Source organism: Eleutherodactylus coqui, chromosome 7 (assembly GCF_035609145.1).
Source record: "Eleutherodactylus coqui strain aEleCoq1 chromosome 7, aEleCoq1.hap1, whole genome shotgun sequence".
In the NCBI taxonomy this organism is placed as follows: Eukaryota; Metazoa; Chordata; class Amphibia; order Anura; family Eleutherodactylidae; genus Eleutherodactylus; species Eleutherodactylus coqui.
The window spans coordinates 193,178,499-193,192,810 of record NC_089843.1 but is presented as its reverse complement, the minus strand read 5'-3'; the positions used below and the strand labels follow the sequence as shown (position 1 = coordinate 193,192,810).

The window sequence follows — 14,312 nt, the reverse complement described above, 5'->3', positions numbered from 1 at the left end:
CCCCCCCCACGAGGGGCACGCGTCACACAATGCCCCCCCCCCACGAGGGGCACGCGTCACACAATGCCCTCCCCCCCGAGGGGCACGCATCACACAATGCCCTCCCCCCCGAGGGGCACGCGTCACACAATGCCCTTCCCCCCGAGGGGCACGCGTCACACAATGCCCTCCCCCCCGAGGGGCACGCGTCACACAATGCCCTCCCCCCCGAGGGGCACGCGTCACACAATGCCCTCCCCCCCGAGGGGCACGCGTCACATAATGCCCCCCCCCCCCCCCGAGGGGCACACGTCACATCATACAAGGACTCCCGAAGAGTACACATCATACAAGGCCCACCGAGGAGTACATGTCACGTCATACAAGGCCCTTTGAGGATCACAAGTCATACAAGGCCTCCCAAGGAGCACAAGTCATAATCGTCCCCCGAGGAGTACATGTCACATCGTACAACGCTCTTCCAAGGAGCACACGTCATACAAGGCCTCGAGGAGCATAAGTCATGTCCTACAATGCCCTTCCAAGGAGCAGACATCATACAAGGCCACCCGAGGAGCCCACGTTACTTCATACAAGGCCTCCCCCCCCGAGGAGCACACTCCACACAAGGCCTCCCCCCCCCCGAGGAGCACACTCCACACAAGGCCTCCCCCCCCCCGAGGAGCACACTCCACACAAGGCCTCCCCCCCCCGAGGAGCACACTCCACACAAGGCCTCCCCCCCCCGAGGAGCACACTCCACACAAGGCCTCCCCCCCCGAGGAGCTCACTTCCCACAATGCCCCCCCCCCCCGAGGAGCTCACTTCCCACAATGCCCCCCCCCCCCGAGGAGCTCACTTCCCACAATGCCCCCCCCCCCCGAGGAGCTCACTTCCCACAATGCCCCCCCCCCCGAGGAGCTCACTTCCCACAATGCCCCCCCCCGAGGAGCTCACTTCCCACAATGCCCCCCCCCCGAGGAGCTCACTTCCCACAATGCCCCCCCCCCCCGAGGAGCTCACTTCCCATAATGCCCCCCCCCCCGAGGAGCTCACTTCCCATAATGCCCCCCCCCCCCCCGAGGAGCTCACTTCCCACAATGCCCCCCCGCCCGAGGAGCTCACTTCCCACAATGCCCCCCCGCCCGAGGAGCTCACTTCCCACAATGCCCCCCCCCCGAGGGGCACGCGTCACACAATGCCCCCCCCCCACGAGGGGCACGCGTCACACAATGCCCTCCCCCCCGAGGGGCACGCGTCACACAATGCCCCCCCCGAGGGGCACGCGTCACACAATGCCCCCCCCGAGGGGCACGCGTCACACAATGCCCCCCCCGAGGGGCACGCGTCACACAATGCCCCCCCCCGAGGGGCACGCGTCACACAATGCCCTCCCCCCGAGGGGCACGCGTCACACAATGCCCCCCCCCCCCGAGGGGCACGCGTCACACAATGCCCCCCCCCCCCGAGGGGCACGCGTCACACAATGCCCCCCCCACGAGGGGCACGCGTCACACAATGCCCCCCCCACGAGGGGCACGCGTCACACAATGCCCCCCCCACGAGGGGCACGCGTCACACAATGCCCCCCCCACGAGGGGCACGCGTCACACAATGCCCCCCCCACGAGGGGCACGCGTCACACAATGCCCCCCCCCACGAGGGGCACGCGTCACACAATGCCCCCCCCACGAGGGGCACGCGTCACACAATGCCCCCCCCACGAGGGGCACGCGTCACACAATGCCCCCCCCACGAGGGGCACGCGTCACACAATGCCCCCCCCACGAGGGGCACGCGTCACACAATGCCCCCCCCCCACAAGGGGCACGCGTCACACAATGCCCCCCCCCCACGAGGGGCACGCGTCACACAATGCCCCCCCCCCACGAGGGGCACGCGTCACACAATGCCCTCCCCCCCGAGGGGCACGCATCACACAATGCCCTCCCCCCCGAGGGGCACGCGTCACACAATGCCCTTCCCCCCGAGGGGCACGCGTCACACAATGCCCTCCCCCCCGAGGGGCACGCGTCACACAATGCCCTCCCCCCCGAGGGGCACGCGTCACACAATGCCCTCCCCCCCGAGGGGCACGCGTCACATAATGCCCCCCCCCCCCCCCCGAGGGGCACACGTCACATCATACAAGGACTCCCGAAGAGTACACATCATACAAGGCCCACCGAGGAGTACATGTCACGTCATACAAGGCCCTTTGAGGATCACAAGTCATACAAGGCCTCCCAAGGAGCACAAGTCATAATCGTCCCCGAGGAGTACATGTCACATCGTACAACGCTCTTCCAAGGAGCACACGTCATACAAGGCCTCGAGGAGCATAAGTCATGTCCTACAATGCCCTTCCAAGGAGCAGACATCATACAAGGCCACCCGAGGAGCCCACGTTACTTCATACAAGGCCTCCCCCCCCGAGGAGCACACTCCACACAAGGCCTCCCCCCCCCCCCGAGGAGCACACTCCACACAAGGCCTCCCCCCCCCCGAGGAGCACACTCCACACAAGGCCTCCCCCCCCCGAGGAGCACACTCCACACAAGGCCTCCCCCCCCCGAGGAGCACACTCCACACAAGGCCTCCCCCCCCGAGGAGCTCACTTCCCACAATGCCCCCCCCCCGAGGAGCTCACTTCCCACAATGCCCCCCCCCCCCGAGGAGCTCACTTCCCACAATGCCCCCCCCCCCCGAGGAGCTCACTTCCCACAATGCCCCCCCCCCCGAGGAGCTCACTTCCCACAATGCCCCCCCCCGAGGAGCTCACTTCCCACAATGCCCCCCCCCCCCCGAGGAGCTCACTTCCCACAATGCCCCCCCCCCCCGAGGAGCTCACTTCCCATAATGCCCCCCCCCCCGAGGAGCTCACTTCCCATAATGCCCCCCCCCCCGAGGAGCTCACTTCCCACAATGCCCCCCCCCCGAGGAGCTCACTTCCCACAATGCCCCCCCGCCCGAGGAGCTCACTTCCCACAATGCCCCCCTCCCCCGAGGAGCTCACTTCCCACAATGCCCCCCCCCCCCGAGGAGCTCACTTCCCACAATGCCCCCCCCCCCGAGGAGCTCACTTCCCACAATGCCCCCCCCCCCCCCGAGGAGCTCACTTCCCACAATGCCCCCCCCCCCCGAGGAGCTCACTTCCCATAATGCCCCCCCCCCCGAGGAGCTCACTTCCCACAATGCCCCCCCCCCCCCGAGGAGCTCACTTCCCACAATGCCCCCCCCCCCGAGGAGCTCACTTCCCACAATGCCCCCCCCCCCGAGGAGCTCACTTCCCACAATGCCCCCCCCCCCGAGGAGCTCACTTCCCACAATGCCCCCCCCCGAGGAGCTCACTTCCCACAATGCCCCCCCCCCGAGGAGCTCACTTCCCACAATGCCCCCCCCCCGAGGAGCTCACTTCCCACAATGCCCCCCCCCCCCGAGGAGCTCACTTCCCACAATGCCCCCCCCCCCGAGGAGCTCACGTCCCACAATGCCCCCCCCCCCCCCCCGAGGCGCTCACGTCCCACAATGCCCCCCCCCCCCCGAGGCGCTCACGTCCCACAATGCCCCCCCCCCCGAGGAGCTCACGTCCCACAATGCCCCCCCCCGAGGAGCTCATGTCCCACAATGCCCCCCCCCGAGGAGCTCACGTCCCACAATGCCCCCCCTCCCCGAGGAGCTCACTTCCCACAATGCCCCCCCCCCCGAGGAGCTCACTTCCCACAATGCCCCCCCCCCCCCCGAGGAGCACACTTCATACATCTTACAAAGTCTCCCGACATAATAGTCCATGTGGACTAACATAGAGAAAAGGTGCATACACGGGTGTATTGCGGGTTTCGATCACATAGATACGCTGTGCAAAAATGCAGCTTCTACTCAGCATATTTATGCACTCCATATACTTAATACAATATTAGGGTATAAAACATGACTGTGTATGCGGAGCTGTAGTGGCCCGAAGTCTATATTTCTGGGCCCTCCATAATTGTCATACATGTCATGTATTTTATGTGGATGTACTGTGCAAAGTGTCTTGTCTACGGTTATGTGTATTGCACAGCTACAGCATGCAAGAGGTTAATGTCTGCAAGTGGCTGGGATATGTCTGGAAAAGTAACAAGTCTGTCTCGTCATGTGATGTTCGTACATTATAAATGTGAGTGATTGATAGTGACGTGTGGTCCTTCTACTTCAACAGTTGTGAGTGGAGTTGGAGTGCTGGCCACACGGGAGTACCTTAAACCCTTATGTGCTGAAGTGATGGAAGCGGAGGAGAGGTATCCAGATTACCAACATTCTAGGGACCACCTCTGAAGAGTGAGAGGAGAAAAGGAGGGTCTATTGCAAGAGTACTGAGCGAGTGTCAGCGGAGAGTTGTGTCCCCCTCTGGAGTTATTCTGAGTCCCGAAGTGTATGTGTCCAGGAGCGTAGCATTACAGATAACTTTGACTGTAGGCCTGGTATCATCCTGAGTTGTTCCTCCCTGACTATCTTCTAAGGGCTAATGCCCATGGACGAATTTGCACCTTGGTTCCCATGGTGTAAATCTGCGGCAGAATAACGCAGCTATTAGGTTCTATTGAACCTAATAGCTCAGTGCTCACATACGGGATTCTGCCGAGTATTTACGCCGTGGTTAAAAAAAAAAAAAGAAAAAAAATTTGGCTGCATGCTCTATTTTACTGCATTTTTCTGCAGTGGGAGGTCTCCATTAATATAGTATTAATGGAGACTTCGGTAAAACGTGCGTTTTTCCGCAATCGCCAGCGAGGACTTTTTTGTTGATTTCTGTGGCGTAAAACCGCAGACATGAGCCATCAAAGTTGTCTTCACCTGCACGAGCGAGTAAGCTGTATCCTGCCAAAGCAGAAGTAAAGTTCACCGGTTACTGACCGTTCCCAGTGATTGAGTTTTCCAAGTTTATCCGTGTCTGTACTCTCTCAATTTTACCGCCGGAGAATCATCAGTGTGAAAGGAACGGTGGCGTCACATGTGACAACTGATCGAGTCCACTACCCTAATTCAGGTAACTGCCACCCAGCGTTGTCTGAAAGAGGCCTAGCAGTGCCTTGGCCGAGGTTCCGTGCGTTCCTCCGGGAAAGAGCCTGGTAGAGCCAATACGACAAGTGACACCTCTACCCCCGCCAGTTCCTCCGCGTGGACCTCATGTCTCGGTTGCTGTGGGGCACCACAGAGCCTTCAGGGGTTTTGTTTTTCCTAGGGTGATTCTCGCACAATGTAGCTTTTTTCCCCCACACACAATAGTAGGAAATTTAAACGGTAAAAACAACTTTTCACTGGTTCATGTGTGAATACGCTCCATAGCAGCGAGTGTATTTGTGCATGTGCCTGTGTGTTTAAGCCCTTGCAGTGCGTAAATATGGACAAAGATAGAAAAAATTGCGGCATGTTTTACACAACTGAAATACACTGCAAAAATACACAAATATGAACGAACCCGTTGAAATCCATGAACTCTATTTATGGGAATTACTAGTGTAAATGCACGGCATATATACGCTCATGTGAAGGAGCCGTAGTCTGTGCTTCTATAATGCCAGCTTACATTGGCTGATGCAGTGTGCCGCAAGAGGAGAGGGCTTAACTGAGCTCCAAATTGGAGGGCAAAATCCTCTGTTGGGATTAATCTGTGTGGATCTATTGATTACATGTCTTCTAGACTTCTGTTTACATGAAGATGTTGTGGCAGCAAAGCTGGCGCTCCGGTGATTGTGAATGTTTTCTCTCAGCGTCTGCAGAGCAGGAACTTTTTGTTGAGAAAGCTATTACCTTAATAAATGTGAGCGAAGTATACTGACTGCAACAGAGGACGCTGGGGGAAGCAGAGCACAGCAGACACAGCCGACAGTGAGTAAAACCACTGGCACCCCCAGATGGAGCGGACGCAGGGGCGGAAGCCGAGCGGAGGACAGCTGTGAGCGGGGGGACATGTATGACCTGGAAGGGGTATGAGAGTGGCACAGCAACAGGGAACACAGGGAGTATGCCGAGGACATGTCTCACCGGCCAGGCTCATTTCAGGTGCATGCGAGGGGGGCATGGGGATCGTTCCTGCTGTATTTTGTCTCCCAGTCAGAAGCTAGGGGCATGACTGGGGCGTTCACTCCTGGTGACAGCTGTCACACCCCTAGCTTCCGGTGGCATCAAGATACACCAGTACTGTCCATACTGTCACACTGAAACTGCCACACTGCACCTGGTGTACGGCATTTGCATCCTCTAGATTAACAAGGGTGATGGAAACAGGGTGAACTAGATGGACATTGTCTTCTTTGAGCCTAACATACTATGTTACACTGTATCTGTCGCACTGCACAAGTCGCATGGCAACTGTCACACTGCACCTGTCACTGCAACATCCCAGAGGGATGACCCCAGACACTTGACTACTGTGTAGAGCTGGGAGGGTTAAGTGTTGGCTTATCATGGCAGCACTTACCAGGCTCTGGTCCCTAAGGGACATCACGTAGCCAAGGCCAAAGCAGGATTGCAGGCCTCCTTCGACACCCCTAGGATAGGGAACACCAATAAATGGGTTGATAGGGGTAGTAGTACTTATCACTCGTGACGCCACCATTCCCACACACAGGTATGCTACGCAGTGGAGAAATAACACAGAGACTTGTGTATAGTACCTCGGGTCCCCAGGAACGGTTAGGGCCTGGTATAACTTTACTTAAAGATTTAACTGTACAAAACAGGTATTCAAAGCAATGCAGGTATAATTCAGTTTCAACGCCAGGAGACTAGAGCTCAGGGGTCAGGGAGGATACATAGGATGAGACCGGTCCTACAGTCCACGTTATCTGTACGGTACCGTTCCTGGACTGGGAACATTCCAGAGGAGGAAACAGCTAGCGGTCACTCCGCAGACACTACAGCAGACAATTATTTACATGAAGGCTTAAACAATAAACACCTCCCACAGCAGGCACGTGGGTGTAACTCAGTCGCATACCTCTGTGCGGTGATCTTGACTTTGGATGGCCATACAGGAAAAGCCTATAGCGTGAACTGGTACCTGTGCGATGGGTTCCTCTAGTCTATACAGAACTATTGTAAGGTGCTCTCTCTCTCTGATGGTGGGACTCACTTCATTCACATCCAGACTTCACTCGCTATGGGATATCGCTTCACTTCCTCCATTTTCATCTACATGGAAGCTGAAGGTGCTGCCATGTAGCTCTGTGTTAGCACTCTGTAGCAGGCAAGATGAAAAACCTCCTCCTGCTCTTAAACAATCACATTTATAACCTCACTTGTACCACATGACATGACAAACTGATACATTTACATGCAGGCAATGATTTTATTACTGTTAACCTCTCAAGCACCACAGATGTACAACACACACTGGATATGACAGGACAAGCTTTGTACAGTGCATCTACACAGGACAAACATGTGTGACATTTATGGAGGGGACCAGGATGGTGTTCTGGGCTACTACAACACTGTAACTGTGGCACTATACAAGTCACACTATAACTGTGTTTACTGCACCTGTGGCACTGAGCAAATCACATGGCACCTGTAACACTGCACCACTGTATATTTATCCTCTTATCCACAGAATTATTGCTTGGGTTGTGTTTTACAAATTCTGTCAAATTTGATGGGAATCTAGTGCTGCATGCAGATACCTTTCCTGCTAAAATGACAAACACCTTTGAAGAAACAGAAAGACCCCATTATAAGTTAGTGGGGTCTGCCAGGCAACACCAGTTTCCTTTATGCAAAAACAAGGCCAAAATGCAGAAGCAGTGTGTGAAAAATTAAGTACACCCTTACTGCTTCCACAGGAATTAGTGTGACCACCTCTATAGAAGCAGTTTTGGCAGTTTGCTAAGGAAGAAAGACATCAGCAATGATTGCAGAGAAGCAATTAGTGCTGCCCATCAATCTGGGAAGGGTTAGGGACTTTTCAGTGTGGATTTTGATGCAGAATTGCAGGCAGGTTTTAAACCGTTTTTAATTTTGCATTCTATGTGGAATTTACTGTGGCTTGTGATGCGTTGTGCAACCTATTCCATCCAGTGTGAAAAGTACCTTATAAAAGGACATTTCCAAACAATTTTAGAGTCCATAATTCTACAGTGAGAAAAATTAGAGGAAAACCGTTCAAGACAGTTGACAGTCCCAGCAAATTCACCCCAATGTCAGACCATGCAATTGCTCAAAGAAATTGCAAAATGTCCCCCAAAAAACTACGTCCCAGACTCTAAAGTCCTCAGTAAGACCTCGTTCACACGGGTGACACGGCATCGCCGCAAGAAAATCGCATCACTGTTCCGTTAGATATCGCTGTGGTTTCTCGCGGTCATACTGCAACTTTGTAGCACTATCTATGTAGCAATATAAGCCCTAATCCCAAAAATAAGCCGTAGCTGAAGAAATGTTTTTTTAAAGTATACATCACTTTAGAAGTACGGTCCATGGCTCCGCTGCAGCTTCTCTTCAGGTCCATGGCACAGATCGTCTTCTTTTCTTCTGGCCGAGGATTGAAAAATCCCCGCCCCCTGGAAGTGCTGGCTGTGATTGACTGACACTTAGCCAATCACAGCCAGCTCTTTCAGAAGGCGAGGATTTTTCAATCCCCGGCCAGAAGAGGATGAAGAGAAACAGTGCTGGGACCGGGGGATAAGATGGGGTCGGGCTGACAGCGCCTCTAAGGTGATGTATATTGTTTTCTTTTTCTTTTTTCCCCTGCAACTAGGGCTTAGTTTAGGCTTTGACCATAGGATTTCCTACTGTCAAAATTGCAACGCACTGCACGAAAATCGGGTTTTTGTGCGATGCAACAGAGAGGAAGGCTCCATAGAGAACACTGGGCTACAAAACCTCATGAGTCGCATACATATCGCCGGACCCGCGAGGTTTTTGTGTCGGGTTGTTGCGTGCCATAAAACATCGCATGTGTGAAGGAACCCATAGGAAAGCCTGGGCTTCTCATACATGCGATTTTAAGCATTGTAGCAACACGACAAAATCGTGCGACTTTGTTGCCCCTGAGAACTAGGCCTAAGCATGTTAAATGTTCAAGTTCATGATAGTACAATCTGAAAAAGACTGAACAACTTTGGCTTGTTTGGAGGGGTTGCCAGTAGGAAACCTTTTCTTTTTCTAAAAAGAACATGGTAGTACGGCAAAAATTGCATCTGAACTAATAAAAGACTTCTTAAACAATGTCTTTTGGACAAATAAGATGGAAGTGGAGGTGTTTGGCCATAATGCTCAGCACCATGGTTGGCGAAAACCAAACACAGCATATCAGCACAAATGCCTCATTCCATCAAGCAGAGTGGTGAGAAGAGATGATTCAGGCTTGTTTTGCAGCCACAGCACCTTGCAGTCGTTGAGTCGACCAGGAACTCCCCTCTGTATACCAAAAAATTCTAGAGTCAAATCTGAGGCCATCAATCTAAAAGCTAAAGCTTGGCCAAAAGTGGGGCATGCGAGAGTCCCAATACACCAGAAAATCTACATCAGAGAAGAATGAAGGTGTTGCTGTTGTCCAAAGTCCAGACCTCAACTCAACTGAAATGCCACGGTGGGACCTTAAAGGCCCATTTACACCAGCCGATGATAGCTAAAAAAAAACAAAACCGCTAATCGACGATCGTTTTAGCAATAATCGGTGCATGTAAATGTGCGCCCATTGTCCGCTTTTCCGTAACTGTTAGCTGATCGTTACATTCAAGCTAACCTTAAAATCGTCCTTCACTTTTATCAGAAGTTCTCCACGGGGAGTGCTGATAGCATTGTTTCCCCGTGGAGAACAAAGGATATGAGCTCAGATAATAGCCTGGGGCTATTAACTGCATTTAGCAAAGGCTTCATTTGCACACTTAATTGTTGCTAAGACCATTTGAGCGATCTTTGAATGATCATCGGCCCGTGTAAACCAGCCTTAACAGTCGTATATAAACGACCTCAATGAGCTGAAGCAATATTGTAAAGAAGCTTTGGCCAAATTTCTCTAGAATGATGTGAAAGATCGCTAAAATCATGAAGAAAATAATTACTTCAAGTTATTGCTGCTAAGTCCCAATGTCCACAGGCGGATTTGATTTGCGGAATTCACACAGGTCACCCATGCGGAAGATCTGCAATTCAAAGTGCCCATAGGGAAGCATTGGCATCCGCAACGCAATAAAAGTCAATGGGTGCAGACGATCCACAGTGCATCTGCAAATACAATTGCGGAGGCACAGCAAATTTGAAGGAAAATCAATTAGGGAGGTGGGGAAAAGGCTTGGAGGTGGGATTGCGGATTTTTTCGTGCAGATGACTCGCAGTGCATCTGCACGGGAAAAACAAAAAATTGCATCCGCCATTTCCAGCAAACGTTTAAAAATTTCCGCACTGGCACACAGGTCTTCCACTGCGGATTCCATGCATGCCGCGGACATGAGACCTAAAGATAACGGTTCTACAAGCTACTTTTTCATACTCTGCATTTTGGCCTAGCTTCTTAAATAATGACACAGTGTATGCTGTTGTTAATATCATTATTAATGACCTAGTAGAAGGATTGTGCAGTAAAATATCAATATTTGCAGATGATAAAAAACTATGTAAAGAAATTAACCTACCATATATACCGGCGTATAAGGCGACGGGGCGTATAAGACGACCCCCCAACTTTCACCTTATACGCCGGTATTACAGTGGAGAAAAAAAAAATCTGTACTCACCTCCCCCGGCGTTCTGTCGCGCTCCGGCAGGATGTCGCTCGCTCCTCGTCCCCGGCGCAGCATTGCTTTCTGAATGCGGGGCTTGAAATCCCCGCCTCCAGAAAGCTAATACACACGCCGTCAGCCAGTTAAAGCCATTCAATGACAGCATTGAATGGCTGTGATTGGCTGAAGGCGCACGTGGCTTCAGCCAATCACACTATTCAATGACATCATTGAATGGGTGTGATTGGCTGAAGCCACGTGCGCCTTCAGCCAATCACAGCCATTCAATGCTGTCATTGAATAGCTGTACCGGCTGACGGCGTGTGTATTAGCTTTCTGGAAGCGGGGATTTCAAGCCCCGCATTCAGAAAGCAATGCTGCGCCGGGGACGAGGAGCGAGCGACATCCTGCCGGAGCGCGACAGAACGCCGGGGGAGGTGAGTAATGATTTTTTTTTTTTACACTTTTTTTTTTTGTATTACCGGCGCATAAGACGACCCCCGACTGCAGAGCAGATTTTTCGGGGTTCAAAAGTCGTCTTATACGCCGGTATATACGGTAAGAGAGGATAGAATGCGGCTGCAAGAGGATCTGGATACAATGGGGCCAGAAAGGTGGGAAATGTAGTGTAACACTGATAAATGTAAGGTTCTGCACATGGGCAGGAAAATCCATATCACCATTACACTCTAAGGCCTCATGTCCACGTCATAAATGGATTTACAAAATCTGCACGGGTCTCCCGCGCATGCGATCCGCGCCCATAGGGAATCATTGGGCATGCGCAGGTAATTAAATGCCTGCGGATGTAATTTTTCCCCATCGCACGGATCGCATGTGCGGGAAAACAACCGCACCATGCTCCATATTTAAGCGGTTCTCCCACACGGACGGCTCCAGTGGCTTCCATTAAAGCCAAAGGAAGCCGTCCGGATCCGCAGCACAGATGCAGCGGTCTCTGCGTCCTTGCCGCAGGAAAACAAAAGTTAAAGGGAAAAAAAAATACGGCACAGCACATATGCGCAGCGCACCACCGGCATCCCAAACGCATCTGCCATGCAGAAGAAAGAAGATCCGGCCTGCATAGAGGAGACCCGCGTACATGCAGACAGGTGAGTATAATGTATTTTCTGGCCCTATGTGTGCGGGCCCGTGGACATGAGGCCTAAATGGGAAACCACTGGGGAATGCTGACACGGAAAAGGACTTCAGGGGGGTTTTAGTTAACTGCAAACTTAAGGCCTCGTTCACATGGGCTACAAAGTCACGCGTTGCAACAATGCTACAAATCACTTGTATGTGAAGCCCATGTTTTCCTATGGGTTCCTTCACGTTTGCAATGTTTTTAGCCTGCGACATTGCAAGTCAAAAACCTTGCAGGTTTCCCGATATGCATGTGACTTGTGAGGTTTTTGTAGCTCTTGTTTCCCTATGGAGCCTTCTTCTCTGTTGCATTGCATGAAAACATGATTTTCGTGCGGTGCAATGCAACTTTGACAGTAGAGAAATTATATATCAGAGGTCAGGACAGAGATCACTCCAATCATCTAATTATACCCAGGACTGTAGCAAGGGGGCGCTCTAATAACAATGTAAAGATATGTCAGGAGACAACACAGAGATCTTTCCCATCATTTATTATACCCAGGACAGTAACAAGGGGGCGCTCTAATAACCATTTATAGATAGATATATCAGGGGTCAGTACAGAAATCTCTCCCATAATCTATTTATACCCAGGACTGTAACAAGAGGGCGCTCTAATAACTATGTATAGATATATCAGGGGTCAGTACAGAGATCTCTCCCATCATCTATTTATACCCAGGACTGTAACAAGGGGGCGCACTCTGCATCTGGAGTAAAGCAGGTTTCAACACAACATAGAAGGGGTTTCTTTATTGTAAAGGCTGGTTTAGAGCGATTTTTGAATGACAATCGTTGTGTGCTTTTTTACAGCGTAGGGTGATTGCGTAAACATTGAGCGATCACCTTGCCCTCTAAGTGGAGGATGCAGAAGACAAGCGGGGCTGCTTGTCTTCTGCATCCAGCTGTTCCCTGTTATACAGCCGAGCGCTCCAAGCGGAGGATGCAGAAGACAAGCGGGACGCTGACTGTTATACAGCGCAGCGTTGCGAGCGGGGTATGAAGAACAATAGTATCAGCTGTATCCCGCTGTGAATTCCTGATAACTGATCTTTCAGCATGCTGAAGGACAACGATCAGCGACTGCTTAACCAAAGCTGCACAGTGTCAGTGCAGTTAGATACCATTATCGCTCAAAAGACGGCTTTGAGCAATTTTTGAGCGAAAATTGTGTCAAAAAGGGCCATAAGAGCAGTGAGACTATGGACCTCTCTCCTGAGGACGCAGTGATGGTGATACGATACAAGAGTAGAAGAGGAAGAGGAAAATTGGCTTCTACCTCATTGGTTTTTTTTTGCCTTCCTCTGGATCAACCTTGGGGGTAATAGTCTGAACTGGATGGACATGGGGCTTTTTTCAGCCTAACAGCCTATTACTAGGTTACTGCATGCAGGTAGCGTTGATGCTGTGAGGGAAAATCTGTTACTGCAGGAAGGGGACATTATTGTGGCTCCTTGTGGGAAAATACTACTACAACGCAGCTCTCACACCACAAAACATTGCGCCCCGTGGTCTAGAGGTCCAAAAAGTGGCCACTAAAGATATTTTTTGGGGGGTGGGGTACATTTAGACAACATTTCATTAAATAACTGGCTGCAATTATCTAATATTATCCTACTAAGAAAGGCGAGGGCTGCAATACCCGGTACTGTGCTGTGCTGGCATGTAGGTGCGCAGATTTCTGTCCAGTGCCAGGATGTCTCTAGCGACCATCACATAACGCGATCCTACAGATCTACGGGAAAGTCAGGACCATGTGATTGTCAGACCAATATCTTACAATTAGAGCCATTATACACTCCCGTAGTCAGAGCTGGCTATGTGGATGTGTAAGACGTGTGCCTATCTGACATCATGATAGTCAGCGAGGCTACAGAGCACATGGCTATTACTACAAGAGTAAAATGCATCATTTACAGGCAAGAAAACACAAGAACTCCACGGCCAGTAAGACTATAAAGAACAGTAAATCAGTTCATCCACACAATCCTATCACACACAGCTGCATACTCACAGTGACAGCGGAGCGCACCATATGGAAGCAGGAGAACTTGTGTAGCTGGAAGCAAAAGGGTGGAGGAGTGGACTGTGGGTGTAACCCCTTCACTGCCAAATTAATCTTAACTACTTTGCATAATAGTGTGTAATCTTAAGCGCTTCTTTGCATCCATTTATAATGCAGTTATGAGGTCGCTGTGCTCCCGTACACGACTTACAATACAGGGGCTTCGACGTCACGCTCTGGAGACTTACCTACCTGCCGCTCACAACCCCATGCTTTATTCTAGCATTTTGCATCGAACAGGTTGTGTCGCTGTTATTCATCTATCATGTCAACCGCACGGAAGTTTTTAATCCAACATTTTATATATTGGTGTAGGCAACAACATTAATATTTACACCAGAAGTGTGCCAAGCAGACAAAAACCACAAATCGCTTCCTTCAGAGACGGTCAATTATTTTTTTTTTATACAAAAACC

General features: G+C 51.6%; 1 protein-coding gene across 2 annotated transcripts in view; it reads right to left on the bottom strand.

Moving 5' to 3' along the window:
• LOC136573044 (excitatory amino acid transporter 1-like) overlaps nt 1-13,884 on the bottom strand; it is a 124,914-nt gene extending 111,030 nt beyond the window's left edge. Inside the window, exon 1 of one of the 2 annotated variants that reach the window (XM_066574166.1) lies at nt 13,846-13,884. The gene's annotated coding sequence lies outside the window, so the exon portion shown is untranslated. Of the gene's footprint in view, nt 1-6,961; nt 7,037-13,845 lie in introns of those variants that run through there. The other variant, XM_066574165.1, reaches the window with a different exon arrangement.
• Nucleotides 13,885-14,312: the final 428 nt, after the last annotated feature.